Consider the following 17,696-nt stretch of genomic DNA (forward strand, 5'->3'; position numbering starts at 1 on the left):
TGAATTTTACATCTGGTCCCTGATTCTCCAAGTTTGGATTAGAGCATGCCTTTGCTCAATGACTTCCTCCCAAATTTCTGCAGTCCCTTGCTTGAGAAAAATCCCTGGTTGGAGGGTATCATGGATCACATAGGAAGCAGGAGGCTGGAAGGATACAGATGTGTCTGTCACCTGTTGGCCTGGATGTTGTCTCAGGCCTGGTTTGGCTCACAGGAAGACACAGTGTCTGTGGGGTTCAGAGGAGGCTCCGTTTTGCCATGCCTGCCTTTCTAGCCCAACTGCTGGCACGTTTCTCTGCAGCTACTCAGCCTCTCTGACCTGTTCTCTCTCTCAACATGAGGAGGACATGCTGACGTCCCTCTCCCGGAAACTGTTAATGAAAAGGATGGCAGAGCTCTGCTTAAGCTCAAGTGCTGCATGGAACTAAAGGAGAGGCAGCTTTTGGTCGTCCTTTATAAAAATGCATCCTGGGCATAAGGCTACAAAGGAAGTCGCTGAGGCCTCCTCTTCCTTAAATGAGTTTTCTCAGGAGGCTGCAGTGGGCAACAAAAGGACACAATTTACCAAAGGGGAAGGGGAGAGAGAGAGAGAGAGAGAGAGAGAGAAAATAAACCACTGTTCCATTCTGCCTTTCAGTCTTTTCTGAAACATTTCCTCCCACACAGGAAGGAGCAGTTTGGGATGTGAGTTGTTACCATGGTGACAACCAGCAAGGTCACTTGTTTGGAGCCCCCTGGGCTGGCAGCACTGATCACTAGAGCTACTTCAGGAAGTTGGGATTTGGGTGTTGACTCAGACCATGACTTAAGCCTCAGTTCAAATGGAGAAAGGAATGTGAGGGCGAAGGTGTCCTTTTGTCCTGTGTGGCCTTGGCTTGCACCTTCTCTGTCCCAGCAATGAGTGTGTTGTATCACCTTGCATTTTCTTTCTAAGGTGTACGGTTAAAAAAAAAAACACGTTGTGTTCCATAGAAACTGAGGAAAAAAAAAAAAATCTCAAGAGAAAGGAAGGGAACATGCAGGGGCTAAACTTAGTCAGATTCAGTACACTGCAGCAGGTCCAAGATCAAGGGGGATGAAAAAGGAGGGTGGACACCCATGTCCTGTGGTGGAGGGATGTAATATCGTGACACCTGTCAAGGGGAAATGTGAGATTGTGCACCTATAGCAACAGTCTTGCAAGTCCACATTTCCCAAGAGATATGCTAAAAAACAAACAAACAAACAACCAACTTTCTCTGCATCAAGAGCTTTCTCCCATTGATTTTCTAACACCTGACCAAAGGCAGAGGCCCAGGTGTTCTCTTTTTTCTATCAGCTCTGGCTGCTAAAACAAACTGCATTGACTGGGTTACTTTAAGAGTGACTGTGTGTGTGTTTTCCCCTCCCAGATACAGTGTGTCTGTTGCATGCTGGAAGGACCATTTCTGAGTTGCAGAGGGCTGGAAAATGAGCCACCTAACACTTAATGCTCCTTTAAGGAAGGACACTCATCCCATTCAGAAAGCCCCACCCCCTCCAGCACCATGCACTAACTACTTCTTGAAAACTCCATCTCCAAAATACCATCCATCACATGGGGATGAGATGTCAACAGGTGGGTTTTTCTAGGGAGACAGCTGTCCCGACCTTATCATCTGTTTCCCCAACTTCCCTCCTTGGCTTTCTTTTTATTACTTTCACTGTATAAAAGGGATAAGAAATAACAATTGCTATGATTCCATCCTGATGTACTTGGGCAGATGGCCTTACCAATGTGTCCCAGAACCCCACTTCTCCAGAGTCCTGTGCCACTAGGGAAAGATAGAAACAGGCTCGGGGGATGAATTCATACCTGCCAACATCCATGTCTAGCGGAGAAGCAATTACAGAAGACAGAACTTCTACCTGCTGCACCCCATAAAGAATTTTGCTCCCTAGCCCCAGAGGGATAAAGGATAGGGGAAGATTCCAATGGAGGGCATGGGACATGGAACTCTGGTGGTGGGAATTGTATGGAATTGTCCCCACTACTTTACAGTCTTGTTAATCATTATTAAATCACTAATAAAAAAGGTAACAATAAACTTATTTATAAAAGCTGCTAAGTGCCTATTACATGGGGAGCATACACTTTATTTCATTGTCTCTCATTTGTGTTTTCAGCTTCTCTTCTCTAGTTGCTTCTATAGATGCTGAGAAAAAACATTAACATCCACTCACAGAGAGCCTACCATCTCCACCATAAATGAATTCAACTCTGCGGCCGGTTCATCTATGATTTCAGTCCAGTATTTTTGTACGTAGGTCTCTCTTGATATAAGAAGGATGTAGGTTTGATCCTTTGAGGATGCTGGGGTGTGACAATTAATGGAGAAAATTTATTATTTACCTGATAGTGGGCTTGCCTTGTGAGAGAGTCTTTCCTCGAAGATGGTCTTATCTCATCATCCAAAAGGAAAATCTGTCTCTAACACAATTAAACTCGGTATAAAAATTGAGACTCAAAGAAGATCGTTACTAGCCAGTATCACGCATGATAGATCGTCAGAGAGAAGACTGGACACTCTTGGGCTGGAGGATGGGAAGGCGGAGCCCTTGACAGCCATGCACAAGGCTCTGAGTTTGGATCCCAGGCCATACATACAAAGAGACACCGTGCTCTGTATAGGAGAGGCCCCATGAATCATAGTGTGATGTCTCACCTCTCTCTGTTATCTGCCTTTCCTCCTGTCTTCTCTCTTTATTTTTTTTTAGACTAATGACAAAAATAAATAAATAAATAAATAAATAAATAAATAAATAAATAAATAAAAGGGAAAGACAGAATTGACCCTGGGCTCAGTGACTGCATGACACGAGTGAGACTCTGAGTCATGAGATACACAACACAACACAACAACACAACAAACAAACAAATAGAACTAGGTATTCGTGAATTCACTAGGACAGAGAGTGCAGGATCACTGGAAAACAGGGAACTCTGTGATGTTATGTATGTTGCTTAACATCTCACGAATAAAATGGAGATGAATACATCTTCATTGCAGGCCTCAAAATATCACAATGACTTATGAAGCAGCAGGATAATGACAAGTCTATTTTATTTTATTTGAACCAGAACACTACTCAGCTCTGGCATAGAGTCGTATGGGGGATTGAACCTAGGGCTATGGAGCCTCAACCCAGTTCTTCCCTCTAGCTTTCAGCAGGGATATGACTCATTCTGGTTATGTAAACAGAGTGGAAGGTACCTATGCCATATATGAGCCAACCCAGTGAAAAAAACCCACATACACATCCCTAGTCACTTTTTTTTTTTGCCTCCAGGGTTATTGCTGGGGCTCAGTGCCTGCACCATGAACCCACTGTTCCTGGAGACCATTTTTTCCCCTTTTGCCCTTGTTGTTTTATCATTGTTGTGGTTATTATTATTGTTGTTGTTGTTGCTGTCGTTGGATAGGACAGAGAGAAATGGAGAGAGGAGGGGAAGACAGAGAGGGGGAGAGAAAGACAGACACCTGCAGACCTGCTTCACCATCTTTGAAGTGACTCCCCTGTAGGTGGGGAGCTGGGGGCTCAAACTGGGATCCTTACACTGGTCCTTGTGCTTAACTCGCTGTGCTACCACCCAACCCCCTTTTCTCTCTCTCTCTCTTTTTAAAAAATTCAATTATTATTGGATAGAGACAGAGAGAAATTAAGAAAGGAGAGGGAGATAGGGAGGGAAAGAGGCAGAGATACACCTACAGTTCTTCTTTATTGCTTGTGAGGTTTTCCCTCTGCAGGTGGGGACCAGAGGTTTGAACCTGGGTCCTTGCGCTCTGTGGTGTGTGTGTGCATAAACAGGTGTGCCACCACCCGACCCCAAAGTTTCTTCTCTGAGCCTTTCACCTTGAACTACTACTGAGCAGCATAGAACCATCGATGTCGCCTCTGCTTCTGGGCCCCATGAAACTTGCTGGGGAGTTTCTTACTTTCTGGCCAAGCACTGGCATTTGCTGTCCTGAGTTATGTGTTGAGTGGTTCAGAGTAAATCCTTTCCCTCTTTCCCCCAAAGCAGTGCTTTGTGACATCACTGGAAACTTTAATAAAAGAGAAGAAACTATAAATAGGAGGTAAGTATTTCAGCATGCTTGAATGTAATTGTCCTGTTTATAGTATTTTGCCTTTGACTTTCACTGTGTGTGTGTGAGTGTGTGCATTTGTGTGTGATATTTCTGTTTAACTCTTGAGTCAAAGTGGATCATAGGCTGCTCCACGCCCCCAGGACTGAATGGTGTCTCCAGGTTCTGAGTAAAAACACTGGAAAGAAAGTACAAGCAGTCCAGCCTCCAGATGGAATTTCAGATGATACAGGAACCAGTGGTCACTGATATTTGCATTATTTAAGACTCATTTTATTTATATTTCAGCTTTATTTAATGAGAGAAAGAGGGAGAGATAAAGATCAGAACACCTCTGTGGTCAAGCGAAACACCTGGATTAAACTTGGGACCTTAGATTTGGAAAGCAAGCATTTTTTTTTATTTCTTTATTGGGGAATTAATGTTTTACATTCAACAGTAAATACAATAGTTTGTACATGCATAACATTCCCAGCTTTCCATAGAACAAGACAACCCCCTCTAGGTCCTCTGTCATCCTTCTCAGACCTGTATTCTCCCCAACCACCCTCCTACCCACCCCAGAGTCTTTTACTTTGGTGCAATACGCCAATCCAGTTCAGGTTCTACTTGTGTTTTCTCTTCTGATCTTGTTTTTCAACTTCTGCCTGAGAGTGAGATCATCTCATATTCATCCTTCTGTTTCTGACTTATTTCACTTAACATGAATTTTTCAAGGTCCATCCAAGATGGGCTGAAAACAGTGAAGTCACCATTTTAAATAGCTGAGTAGTATTCCATTGTGTATATATACCACAACTTGCTCAGCCACTCATCTGTTGTTGGACACCTGGGTTGCTTCCAGGTTTTGGCTATTACAAATTGTGCTGCCAAGAACATATGTGTACACAGATCTTTTTGGATGGGTGGGTTGGGTTCCTTAGGATAGATCCCCAGGAGAGGAATTGCAGGATCATAGGGTAGGTCCATTTCTAGCCTTCTGAGAGTTCTCCAGACTGTTCTCCACAGAGGTTGGACCAATTGACATTCCCACCAGCAGTGTAGGAGGGTTCCTTTGACCCCACACCCTCTCCAGCATTTGCTGCTGTTACCTTTTCTGGTGTATGACATTCTCACAGGAGTGAAGTGGCATCTCATTCTTGTCTTGATTTGCATTTCTCTGACAATCAGAGACTTGGAGCATTTTTTCATGTGTTTCTCAGCCTTTTGGATCTCTTCTGTGGTGACTACTCTCTTCATGTCCTCTCCCCATTTTTAGATAGGATTATTTATTTTCTTGTTGTTGAGTTTGGCAAAATCTTTATATATTTTGGTTATTAGCCTCTTGTCTGATGTATGGCATGTAAAGATCTTCTCCCATTCTGTGAGGGGTCTCTTGGTTTGGGTAGTGGTTTCTTTTACTGTGCAGAACCTTTTTAATTTGATGTAGTCCCATAGGTTTATGCTTGCCTTAGTCTTCTTTCTAATTGGATTCGTTTCATTGAAGATGTCTTTAAAATTTATGTGGAAAAGAGTTCTGCCAGGTGCCGGGTGGTGGTGCACCTGTTTGAGCGCACTTATTACAATGCGCAAGGACCCGGGATCAAGCCCCCGGTACCCACCTGCAGGGGGAAAGTTTCATGAGTGGTGAATCATGTCAGCAAGTGTCTCTCTGTATCTATCCCTCTCTATCACTCCCCTTCCCTCTTGATTTCTGGTTGTCTCTATCCAATAAATAAAGATAATAAAAATAAAAAAAAAGAAAAAAAAGAAAAAGAGTTCTGCCAATATTTTCCTCTAAGTATCTGATAGTTTCTGGTCTAACATCCAAGTCCTTGATCCACTTGGAATTTACTTTTGTATTTGGTGAGTTCAGTTTCATTTTTCTGCATGTTTCAACCCATTGTTTCTAACACCATTTGTTGAAGAGACTCTGCTTTTCCCATGTAATAGTCTGGGCCCCTTTGTCAAAGATTAGATGTCCATAGGTGTGGGAGCTTACTTCTGGGCTCTCAATTCTATTCCACTGGTCAGTGTGTCTATTCATGTTCCAGTACCAAGCAGTTTTGATGACAATGGCCCTATAATACAATTTGAGATCTGAGTGTGATGCCTCCAGTTCTGTTCTTTCTTCTCAAGATTGTTTTGGCAATTCTAGATCTTTTCTGGTTCCAGATAAACATTTGTAACATTTGTTCTAGTCTCCTAAAAATGTGCTTGGGATCTTGATGGGGATAGCATTAAATTTGTAGATGGCTCTGGGTAGTATATTCATTTTGATGATGTTAGTTCTTCCAACCCATGAACATGGAATATCTTTCCACTTCTTTGTGTCTTTTTCAATTTCCTTGAGTAGTGACTCATAATTTTCAGTATATAAGTCTTTCACTTCTTTGGCTAGGTTTATTCCTAGATATTTTATTGTTTTTGTTGCTATAGTAAAAGGAATTGATTTCTGGATTTCAATTTCTTCTAGCTTAGTGTTAACATAGAGGAATGCCACTGACTTTTGAATGTTAATTTTGTAGCCTGACACCTTATTGTATTTCCTGATGATTTCCAAAAGCTTCTTGCTGGATTCCTTAGGTTTTTCTGTGTATACTATCATGTCATCTGCAAATAAGGAGAGTTTGACTTCTTCTCTTCCAATCTGTATCCCTTTAATTCCTTGCTCCTGCCTGATTGCTATGGCAAGAACTTCCAACACTATGTTGAATAGTAATGGTGATAGTGGGCAGCCCTGTCTGGTACCTGATCTGAGGGGAAATGCTTCCAGTTTTTCACCATTGAGGATGATGCTGGCTGTAGGTTTGCTATATATAGACTCCACTATCTTCAGGCATTTTCCATCTATTTCCATTTTTGTAGTGTTTTGATCATAAAGGGATGTTGTATTTTGTCAAAGGCTTTCTCTGCGTCTATTGATATGACCATGTGGTTTTTGGTCTTGCTTTTATTGATGTGGTGGATCACGTTGATTGATTTACATATATTAAACCAACCTTTCATCCCTGGGATAAACCCCACTTGGTCATGATGAACAATCTTTTGAATATACTGCTGTATGTGGCTGGCTAGAATTTTGTTCAATATTTTAGCATCTATGTTTATCAGAGATATTGGTCTGTAGTTTTCTTTTTTGGTTGTGTCTCTGTGTGCTTTTGGTATCAAAGTGATGCTGGCTTCATAGAAGCTGGCAGGGAGTATTACAGTGTCTTCAATCTTCTGGAAGACTTTTAAAAGTAGAGGTATTAGTTCTTCTTTGAAGGTTTTGTAGAATTCATTTGTAAAACAATCTGGTCCAGGACTTTTATTCTTGGGAAGATTTTTGATAACTGTTTCAATTTCATTGGTTATGATGGGCCTGTTCATGTTATCTAGTTTCTCTTTGCTTAATTTTGGAAGTTCATAGGTATCTAGGAAACTGTCCATTTCTTCTATTTTCTCTAGCTTGGTGGCATAAAGTTGTTCATAGAAGTCTCACATGATATGTTGAATGTCTGTGGTGTCAGTTGTGGTATCTTCTCTTTCATTTACTATCTGATTTATTCAGGTCTTCTCCCTTTTTTTTTTTGTGAGTCTGGCTAAAGGTTTGTCGATTTTGTTCACTCTTTCAAAGAACCAACATTTACTTTCATTGATCTTTTTGTATGGTTTTCTTCAATGTTATTTATTTCTGCCCTAACTTTAGTGATTTCTGTCCTTCTCGTTGCTTTAGAGTTTGTTTGTTCTTCTTCTTCTAGGTCTTTAAGATGTGCAATCAGGCTGCGTATTTGTGCTTTTTCTTGTTTTCTAATGTGTGCTTGCATGGCTATGAACTTCTCTCTCAGTGCTGCCTTCACTGTGTCCCAAGTATTTTGATAGCTTGTGTTTTAATTTTCATTGAACTCTCAAAACATTCTGATTTCTTCCTTTATTTCCTCTTTAACCCAGTAGTTGTTAAGTAGTGTACTGTTGAGCTTTCACATTTTGGGACTATTACTAATCTTTTATTGATTGTTAAGTGTTAGTTTAATTCCACTGTGGTCTGAGAAGATGCTTGGGATGATTTCTATGCTCTTGAATTGGCTGATGCTGTCTTTGTGGCCTAAGATGTGGTCTATCCTTGAGAATGACCCATGTGGATTTGAGTAAAATGTGTATTCCAGTTTCTTGGGATGAATGACTTTGAAAATGTCCAATAGTTCTAGTTTATCTATATCCTCATTTAGCTCCCTCATGTCTTTATTGATTTTCTTCCTGGATGATCTGTCAAGTTGAGAGAGTGGGGTTTTGAAGTCCTCTACTATGACTATGTTGCTGTTAATATATTGTTGTAGCTGTTTCAGTAGATGTTTGATGTATTTAGATGGCTTCTAATTGGGTGCATAGATGTTAATAATTGTTAAGTCCTCTTGATTGACCCTCTGAGCCTTATGTAGTGTCCATCCCTATATTTTTTCATTTTATTGATTTTAAAGTTTATCATGTCAGATATGAGAATAGCAGTTCCTGCCCTTTTTTTTGTGGGCTATTGGCTTGTATGATAGTTTTCCATCCTTTTACTTTGAGTCTGTCTTTGTCTTATTGAGTTAAGTGGGTTTCCTTTAGACAGCATATTGTTGATTTGTGTTTTCTGATCCATCTTCCTATTCTGTGCCTTTTAATAGGTGAATTCAGGCCATTGACATTTATTGATATCAAAGATTGAAGATATTTTAACGCCATTCTTGTAGAGTTTTAGAGTGTTCTGATATATGTCCTATTTATGGTGGTCTGACTATTTATAGGAAACCCCTCAGAACTTCTTTCAGGGCAGGCTTGGTGATAGTTGATTCTTTCAACTGTGCTTGTCTGAGAAGGTTTTTATGCCTCCATCTAGTCTGAATGACAGTCTAGCAGGATACAGTAGTCTTGGTTGAAAGCCTTTCTCATGGAGCACTTGATAGATATCTTGCCATTCTCTTCTGGCCTGTAGTGTTTGTGTGGAGAAGTCTGCTGCTAACCTTATGGGTTTCCTCTGTAGGTGACTCCTTGTTTTTTCTCTTGCAGCCTTTAGGATCCTTTGTTTATCCTTATTCCTTTCCATTTAAATATGATGTGTCTTGGTGTCTTTATGTCTGGGTTAATTCTTTTTGGGACTCCCTGGTCTTCTTGAACCTTTATGTCTTTGATGTTGGCTAGGCTAGAGAAGTTCTCAGCTATTATGTCCTTTAGAATGCTTTCTTCCCCTCCCTCTCTCTTCCTCTGGTAAGCCAATAATGTGTATATTATTTCTTTTGAAGTCATCCCGTATGTCTCTGTTGTTGTTGTTTGAGATCTCTAACTTCTTTTTTAGTTGTCTCTAATTCGTCCTTGATCTTGCTAATTCTGTCTTCAGCCTCATTTATTCTATTCTCTCTCCCTTCTACTATTATCTGGAGTTCATCTATTTTGTTATCTTGTTCTGACACTGTTTTAGCTTGTTCAGCTAGTTGTGTTCTTAACTGAGACATTTCAGCTTTCAGTTCTCTAATTACCTTGAGATAGAGTTTTCTTTCAGAGTCTCATTTGTTGTTCCTGCATTTCTGATCACAATTCTTTCAAACTCTTTACTTACTCCTGTGATTATTTTCTTTACTAGTGTTTGGATATTGACCTCATTATTTTGTGCTCAACCTTCAGGGGGATTTTAGCTAGACTTTTGTCCTGGTTCATTTCTCCAATATCTCTTCTTGTTGGTTTAACCATTCTATATAGTAGATTTTGCTTGTAGTCAACATTTCCAATAACCTATTAGAGATGTTAAGTGAGGACTTACTATATCTCTTTCCAGAAGTTGCAATAAAGAAATGATCACATTTGATAGCATCTACATGGCCAACAGAATGTGTTTGATTCCTGGAACTTAAAAATAAAGATACATCATACACACACACACATACACACATACACACACACACACACACACACACACACACACACTCACAGGTGTGGTCATTATTAGCAATTTGATTTTGGACACTTCCTGGAGCTTCAATCTCTTATATGTAAAATGACTGTCATAAAATCATTATAAAAATAGAATTAGACTATATATCAAAAGTCAGAGGGCTTTTAATGAATTTTCAGTAAATGTTAATAGACCTACACTATGTACCATTTAAGATGCAAAAATGTAACCATAGAAACTATAAATCTTATACATTGATATTTCTGGTTGAGTTTTGAGTATTTGTCTCAAAAAACTATTTTTGTTTTCACCTTCAGTAATATGTTCTGTCACAGCTGTAATCCAGACTGAAGCAGATATCAAAATTCAGAATAGGCACATTATATTTGTGTAAGAGGGGCGGAGAAGTAAGAGAGAGAGAGACAGAGATAGAAAGTTAAAGGGAGGAAGGAAAAGAGAAAAAGAGGGTGGGGGAGACAGCATAATGGTTATGCAAACAGGTTCTTATGCCTGAGGCTCCTACGTCACAGGTTCAATCCCCCACACCACCATAAGCCAGAGCTGATCAGTACTCTGGTGTTTCTCTCTCTGTGTGTGTCTCTCTCTTCATCTCTCTAAAAAAATAATAAAATAAAAATAAAAAAGAATCTAACCTTTTAAAAAAGAAGAGAAAAAGAGAGAGAAAAGAGGGAGAATGCCCCTTTGACCTTTTTTATCTAAAATAAGTCACAAACCATTCTACCCAGGGACAAGATACCATGACTAAACTTCTTAAGCCGGCCCTTGCGCTTTGTGCCACCTGCGCTTAACCCACTGTGCCACCGCCCGACTCCAGGCTAAACTTCTAAGAAACAACAGATATTCAAAAATTTTAAAAGTCAGTGACTTTCAGGAATAATTTTTCCCTGGTAGTGACTTCAGGAACAAATTAAAGTTCCAGGTTATCTACTTAAAAACCAAATAAACAAATAACCAAACAAAACAGAAGCAAGTACACTGTTTCTAAGACTTATGAAAACTGTGGTGGTTATTTTTGGGAGATGGAAGGGTGGGGACCCAGAAATTTGGTGGTGGGTGTGTAGTGTAACTATACATTGTAATTTCACTATCTTGTAATATATCACTAATAACAAATAAAAAATTTAATTCTGGATTCCAGTAGCAAAATGAAAAAATTTGACATTAATACACAAATTCTAGGCTTTCTCCTTGATTTTGATGCTTCATAATGTCATTCAGTTTATCTGAAGATCATAACTGCATTTTATTTTTTTAATTGGAGCACAATGATGTGTGACATAGCATGAATTAATAATTCTAATGGATTTGGGACCTGATTGATGACCCAAGAATCATAAAATTTCATTTTTCAAGAACTTTTACAAGCTATGACCCAATGCAACCTTCACTAATGTGAATCATATATAGGAGTGGAAATTTGGATTGGCCAACTATGGACAATGAAGGTAGGAACTATCTGTGATTTAAATTAGGAGGGACCACCCCAGGCTCCTTTCTCTCTCACTCTCTCTCTGTCTCTCTCTATGTGTCTATGAGTATATCACCCTCTTGGGGAATGGTTAATGACATATTTTCTCCCCCACTCTTTAGAAACTCTCTGCTTATCCAAAGACCCCCTTTAAAGTATATAGCAGCCTATGAACTTCTTCTTCCTCACCTCCTTTGGTTATTATTCCTAAATAACTTCCCAAATCCAGTACCATCTGGGTAGTTGGTCCTTTACAAGTTCACCCATCACCTCCCTTGATGACTGTTCCTCAACTTGTCTACTCAACAATACTTGACTCTACTATTCAAATATAATGAAGAAGAAAAGCTTAGGGAAAATGAAACAACTTTCCATGCAATAGAAAACACCATTAGGAAGTCAAATGTGACAGTTACAAGGCTGGTAGAAAGAGAAGAGAGGAAGAAGAGATCAGAAATAACATTCAAAGAAATCATAACAGAAGTTTTTCTATGTTTAGGAAATGTTCAGAACATAGACATCCAGGAAGCTAAGAGAATATCAAAACTTCTGACCCCAAACAGCTTAAACCAAGACACAGTATCACAGTCAAAATTCACGTTAAAAAAAATATTACAGGCTGCTAAGGAAAGGAAGAAAGTGGTATATAAAAGTAGGGTTATCAGGTTTTCATCAGATTTCTCATTCTTGAGACAAGAAAAGAGGAATAGGGAGTCTCTCTGTGTTAGTTAGAGTTCCACTTGCTCTGTAGAAGTTTTCCAGCTTGGTGTAATGCCATTGGTTTACTTTTGTTTTTGTTTTCCTTGTGATTGCATCTGATGCATCAAAGATGTTTTCAGAAATTTGCATCAGAAAGGTTTGCCAATGTTTTATAAGCATTGGATAGCTTCTGGTCTAATATCCAAAATCTTTGCTCCATTTTGAGTTTACATTTGTGTGTGGTGAAAGGTCTTGGTTACTATTAGGGTTGGAAGGCACAGAGCTTTGGTGAAGAGACTGGTGTGAAACTATATCCCTGTATATACCTTATAATCTTGTAAACCATTACTACTTTACAAATAGAAAGGAAAAAAATAACGAGCATAGTTAGAGTTTGAACCTGTATTTATGTAAAGCAAACATTTTTTTCTGCTCTCTATTAATCTTCCCTCGTTTGTTACAAATGATTGCAAATCTATGTACCTTTTCTCTCTATTTTAAGAGCATTTGTAACCAGTTCCAAGAACTGTGGGAAAACCAGTCAGGAAAGCTGTGGGGCCATTTGTTTAAAGTACACTTAAGGTAACTGCTCTACCACTGAAGAACCTCCCCAGCACTCAATAATCTCAGCTGTCTTCTCAGCATCATTCAACAGTGGGAAAAAATGCTATTATGATGCAAATGAGAAACAAAATGAAGTAGTACTCTGAATGGTCTTCTTGTACTAGGACTAAATACTTCCTGGGGTGGGAGTGGACTTCCTGTAGTGGGAGTAAAAACTTCCTGTGGTTGGAATAAAGACTTCCTGTATAGGACTAAAAATATCTTGTGGTGGGAATAAGGGCCTTAGCTCTGGAGGTCAGGCATCATAGGGGAAAGAGAAGAGAGATAATGAGATTTTAGCTTGACACAAAGTGACTTGAACTGAACCTCTTTGGGTGAGAAGTTTAAGAGATACTATTTTGCATAAATTAGTCATCTCAGGATATATAGTGAGTGGAGAAATGGGAAAAGGTCATTTCAACTTATTTACGTATTAACGCAATAAGTATCCATTTTGAATAGTGTGTATGAGATCATTTTGTCCTAATGTGCTAAATGATTCAGAGAGAAACAAGACACATTTTCTCTTTCAGGTGGAAATATTAAGAGTATAATAACAATGACTAGGTGACACTTTCAAGATATTTGGAAATATATTTTTCATAATACATCATTATATTGCTTGCCAAGGAACATATTATTGAGTAAATTAAACTGAATTATTAAGACTTTCATGAAGAGTCAACCAGTTCACCCATATTTCTTCTTCACTTTAAAGGAAGTTTCTAATGTAAGTGGAGGAAAAAGATGTATAAATAAATACATTTCATATAATGGGCTGGTAGAATAGGAAGTTAGCCATTGCTTTGGCAATTGCAATAGAAAGCATTCTGGGAAGGTGAAGAAAGACTCCCCACAGGAGATGCTATTTGAAAAGAGTTTTGAAGGATAAATAGGAGTTGCTTCTTCAATTTCTGTAAAGAGAGCCAGAGGGACAGGATTCCAATAGCACTTTACATCCATAATTTTAGACTCTCTATTGCACTTGCTCAGTCATGAGAAACATTGGCATTGGACCTTTGCATTTTGATTTTTGCTAAAGACTTTATCTGCATAATTCAAAAGATTCTCAATCCACAGAAGAAGCATCAGCTGACTGTTTAAGCTGTGCTGTTGTCCTGCCAAATAACCGAGCCTTTATATTTCAAGACAAAGATTTCCTACAACTGGCTGGCTATTTCACTTTTCATCAGGCTATTTGGCAGCAGGTAGACAATAACCATGGACAGATTTCAAGAATTTGAGTGTTTTTCATTCAGCATAGAGAAAAATAATAGATTCTGATTTGAAGTGAAGCTCAATTATCTAAGCCAAATAATAAGCCTGTTTCTTTCTTTCTTCCTTCCTTTCTTTCTTTCTTTCTTTTTCTTTTCTTTCCATGAGATCTAAGATGTTCATTAGCTCTGGCTTTGATACTGCAGTATATTTGCAGTGAAGATGACTGGGAACTTGTGGCAACTCCATCTTTCTGAGCATGTATAGGGGAAAGAAAGAAACTAATTCAGTGAGAAGAAAGGACTGAAAGTTACCTGACTGATTATGCAACTGTAGTTGCTTTCAGGAAACACTAACTCTATTGAAGTAAAGGATTCACTTGTCATTTTATTTCTTTTATATTTTTATTAGTGATTTAATAGTGATTTACAATTTATAAGATTAATAAGGGTATACTTCCACACCAATCCCACCATCAAAGTTCTGTGCCCCCAATCTATGTAACTATGTCACCATCATAGTTCTCTTAACATCATAGATAAGGATTGACTATATATATCTTTCTTGTTCATGTGTCCCCATTCTTGATATTCCACATATCAAGAATAAAATCAAGGGTAAAATCAAGGGTAAAATCATCCTGTAGTGAGACACACATTTTTTAGGTGTGGGTCTTATTTTTTTAAGTAACACTTTATTTCCTATGAGACAAAGACCAAGCTTTGTATCTGAGAGAACCCTAAGTATCACCTCAGTTTATGTGGCAAATGAGGGTGAACGTTGACTCTATCAGTTGAGCATTTTTTTTTTTTAATTTTTTATTTAAGAAAGGATTAGTGAACAAAAGCATAAGGTAGGAGGGGTACAACTCCACACAATTCCCAACACCCAATCCCCATAACCCACCCCCTCCCATGGTAGCTTTCCCATTCTCTATCCCTCTGGGAGCATGGACCCAGGGTCGTTGAGGGTTGCAGAAGGTAGAAGGTCTGGCTTCTGTAATTGCTTCCCCGCTGAACATGGGTGTTGACTGGTCGGTCCATACCCCCAGTCTGCCTCTCTCTTTCCCTAGTAGGGTGTGACTCTGGGGAAGCTGAGCTCCAGGACATATTGGTGGGGTCTTCAATCCAGGGAAGCCTAGCCAGCATCCTGGTGGCATCTGGAACCTGGTGATTGAAAAGAGAGTTAACATATGAAGCCAAACAATTTGTTGAGCAATCATGGATCCCAAGCTTGGAATAGTGGAGAGGAAGTGTTAGGGAGGTACTTACTGCAAACTCTAGTGTAGTCCTGCTTCCAGGTATATATTTTGCAGTAGTTTATGGATACGTGTGCACATAAGCTCTCTCTCACAGAAACTGGTGTATATCTAGGTTATGGGACTTTGTTAGAAAGTGAACTACCTGAGATGAAATTAGAGTGTACTATTAAAGGAAAGGTCTCACCCGAGTAATGAAGCTGAAGGGTTGTCATTCCACATGTGAAGTCTCTGGATACATTCTGAGGTGAAGCATGTTAAGGTAGCAATCGTTGCTTTGGTTAGGTTGTGATTGGCAGATGCAATGTTATTTGGTTTGGATTGGGAGATGCATACGGGAAAGTGGGCCCTATCCAAGGGTTCCAGGACTGGGGGAAGTAGGGGCTCTATAGTGAAGATGTGAGGTTCCTGCTGTCTTAGGGTTCAAAAAGACAATCGATAGTTAATATTATCATCACATTATTTGTTAATTGGGTTAACTTTGAAAAGTCCCTTTGTTATGGTTTGCTGGACAGTAAGTTGAGCATTTTCTTGAGCCAGTTCTGTGAGCTTTTGACAGATGTCAAGAAGTCATCATCATCAACCCAAAACACCATTTTCAGTTCATAGACCCACACTCAACCTTACACAACCACTACTTCACTTCCAGTGACTGCAGACTGGAGATGTCTTTTATAGTATTGCCTATAAGCAGAATGGACAGTATACTCTGTTGCGTTTGCCTTTTTATTCTTCTCTTTCATGATTCACTGATTATTTATAAGAGTGGGGAGAGAGAGACTGGAGCATTGATCAGCTCTGGCATTTGGATGCGCTGGGTATTTATTCTAGGATCTCTAGGGGCTCAGGCATGTTCTGATGTTGCTATGTCGTGGGCCATGCATTTGCTTGTTGTCACTTGGCATGTTTTTAAATTCATGCATATTGAATCCACCCAGGACTGGAACTGCTGGGAACATCCTTGCATGTGTCCCACAAGCTCTTCTCTTTTAGATATTAATTAGTATTTTTATTTTTACTAGTGTGAATAATGGTTTATAGTAAATGTAATTGCTGGTACATGTGTAGAATCTCTCAATTTTCTGCAAATCACTCTCACCCCCAGACTAGGTCCTCCTTCACCACCATCTTGTATTAGGACCTGAAAGCCCCCTGCCTTCCCCCCATCACTCCAAATCCTTAACTTTGGTGCAATACAATCAATTAATATCTTTTAATTTAATTTTATTATTGTTATTATTTTTATTGTCACCAGGGTTATCACTGAGGCTCAGTGCCAGCACTATGAATCCATCATTCCTGCAGTCATCTCCCCTCCCTCTCCCTCATTTTTATTCTTTTTTTCATTCTTTCTCCCCCCCTTTTTTTTTAGTTTAACTAGATAGGGTATGTAAAAACAAAGGGTTGGGGGAGGATAGAGAGGGAGAGACAAAGAGAGACACCTGACGACCTGCTTCACTGTTTGTGAAGCTTACCCCCTATATATAGGTGGGGAGCAGGGACCCAAACCCAGGTCCCTTAACATAATAACTTGTGTACTCAGCCCAGTGTGCCACCACCGGGCTCTCAATTAGTATTTTGTTATTTGTACTGCTTTAGTTTGTTTACTCATTCACCAACTTTCTAGTTTGGGCTGTTCCTAATTTGTAGGTTTTAGGACTGGAGCTGCTGGGAGCGTCTTTGTACAAATCTTGCTGTGGACATGCGTGTTCGTTTGTCTCGGAGGAGTACATAGGAGTGAGTTTGTTAGGCCATAGATGGCCATTGTAGGCTTTCTGTTTATGAGAGGTTGCCAGACTGGTTTTCAAAATGGCCATACCACTCTGCATTTCAACCAGTCATGTTTCAGAGTCCCAGATACTCCACCTCCTCATTAATCTACTCCCTTAAATCTTTGCTGTCCAAGTAGGCATGTTGTTTTAAATTGCATTGCCCTGGTGGCTAATGCTTTTAAGCAACATTTAAAAAATATTTATTTATTTATTCCCTTCTGTTGCCCTTGTTGTTTTTTATTGTTGTAGTTATTATTGATGTCATTGTTGTTGGACAGGACAGAGAGAAATGGAGAGAGGAGGGGAAGGCAGAGAGGGGGAGAGAAAGACAGACACCTGCAGACCTGCTTCACCGCCTGTGAGGTGATTCCCCTGCAGGTGGGGAGCCAGGGCCTCTAACTGGGATCCTTAAGCTGGTTTTTGTGCTTTGCACCATGTGTGCTTAACCCGCTGTGCTACCGCCCGACTCCCTTAAGCAATATTTAAAATGTTCAGTCTTATGCTTTTATTTCTGCTTCTCATCTTTTCTTCTGTGGCCTTCAAGCTTATCCGCATGGTTCAGTGAACAGACCTGGGGTGGTGTGTGACTTAGTTCTGCTTGATGTTATGTTGAAGACAAGGTCTCATGGTTAAAAACAACATTAAAAAAAACAAACCACTGATTT

Source organism: Erinaceus europaeus, chromosome 7, assembly GCF_950295315.1.
Source record: "Erinaceus europaeus chromosome 7, mEriEur2.1, whole genome shotgun sequence".
NCBI classification, from domain to species: Eukaryota; Metazoa; Chordata; class Mammalia; order Eulipotyphla; family Erinaceidae; genus Erinaceus; species Erinaceus europaeus.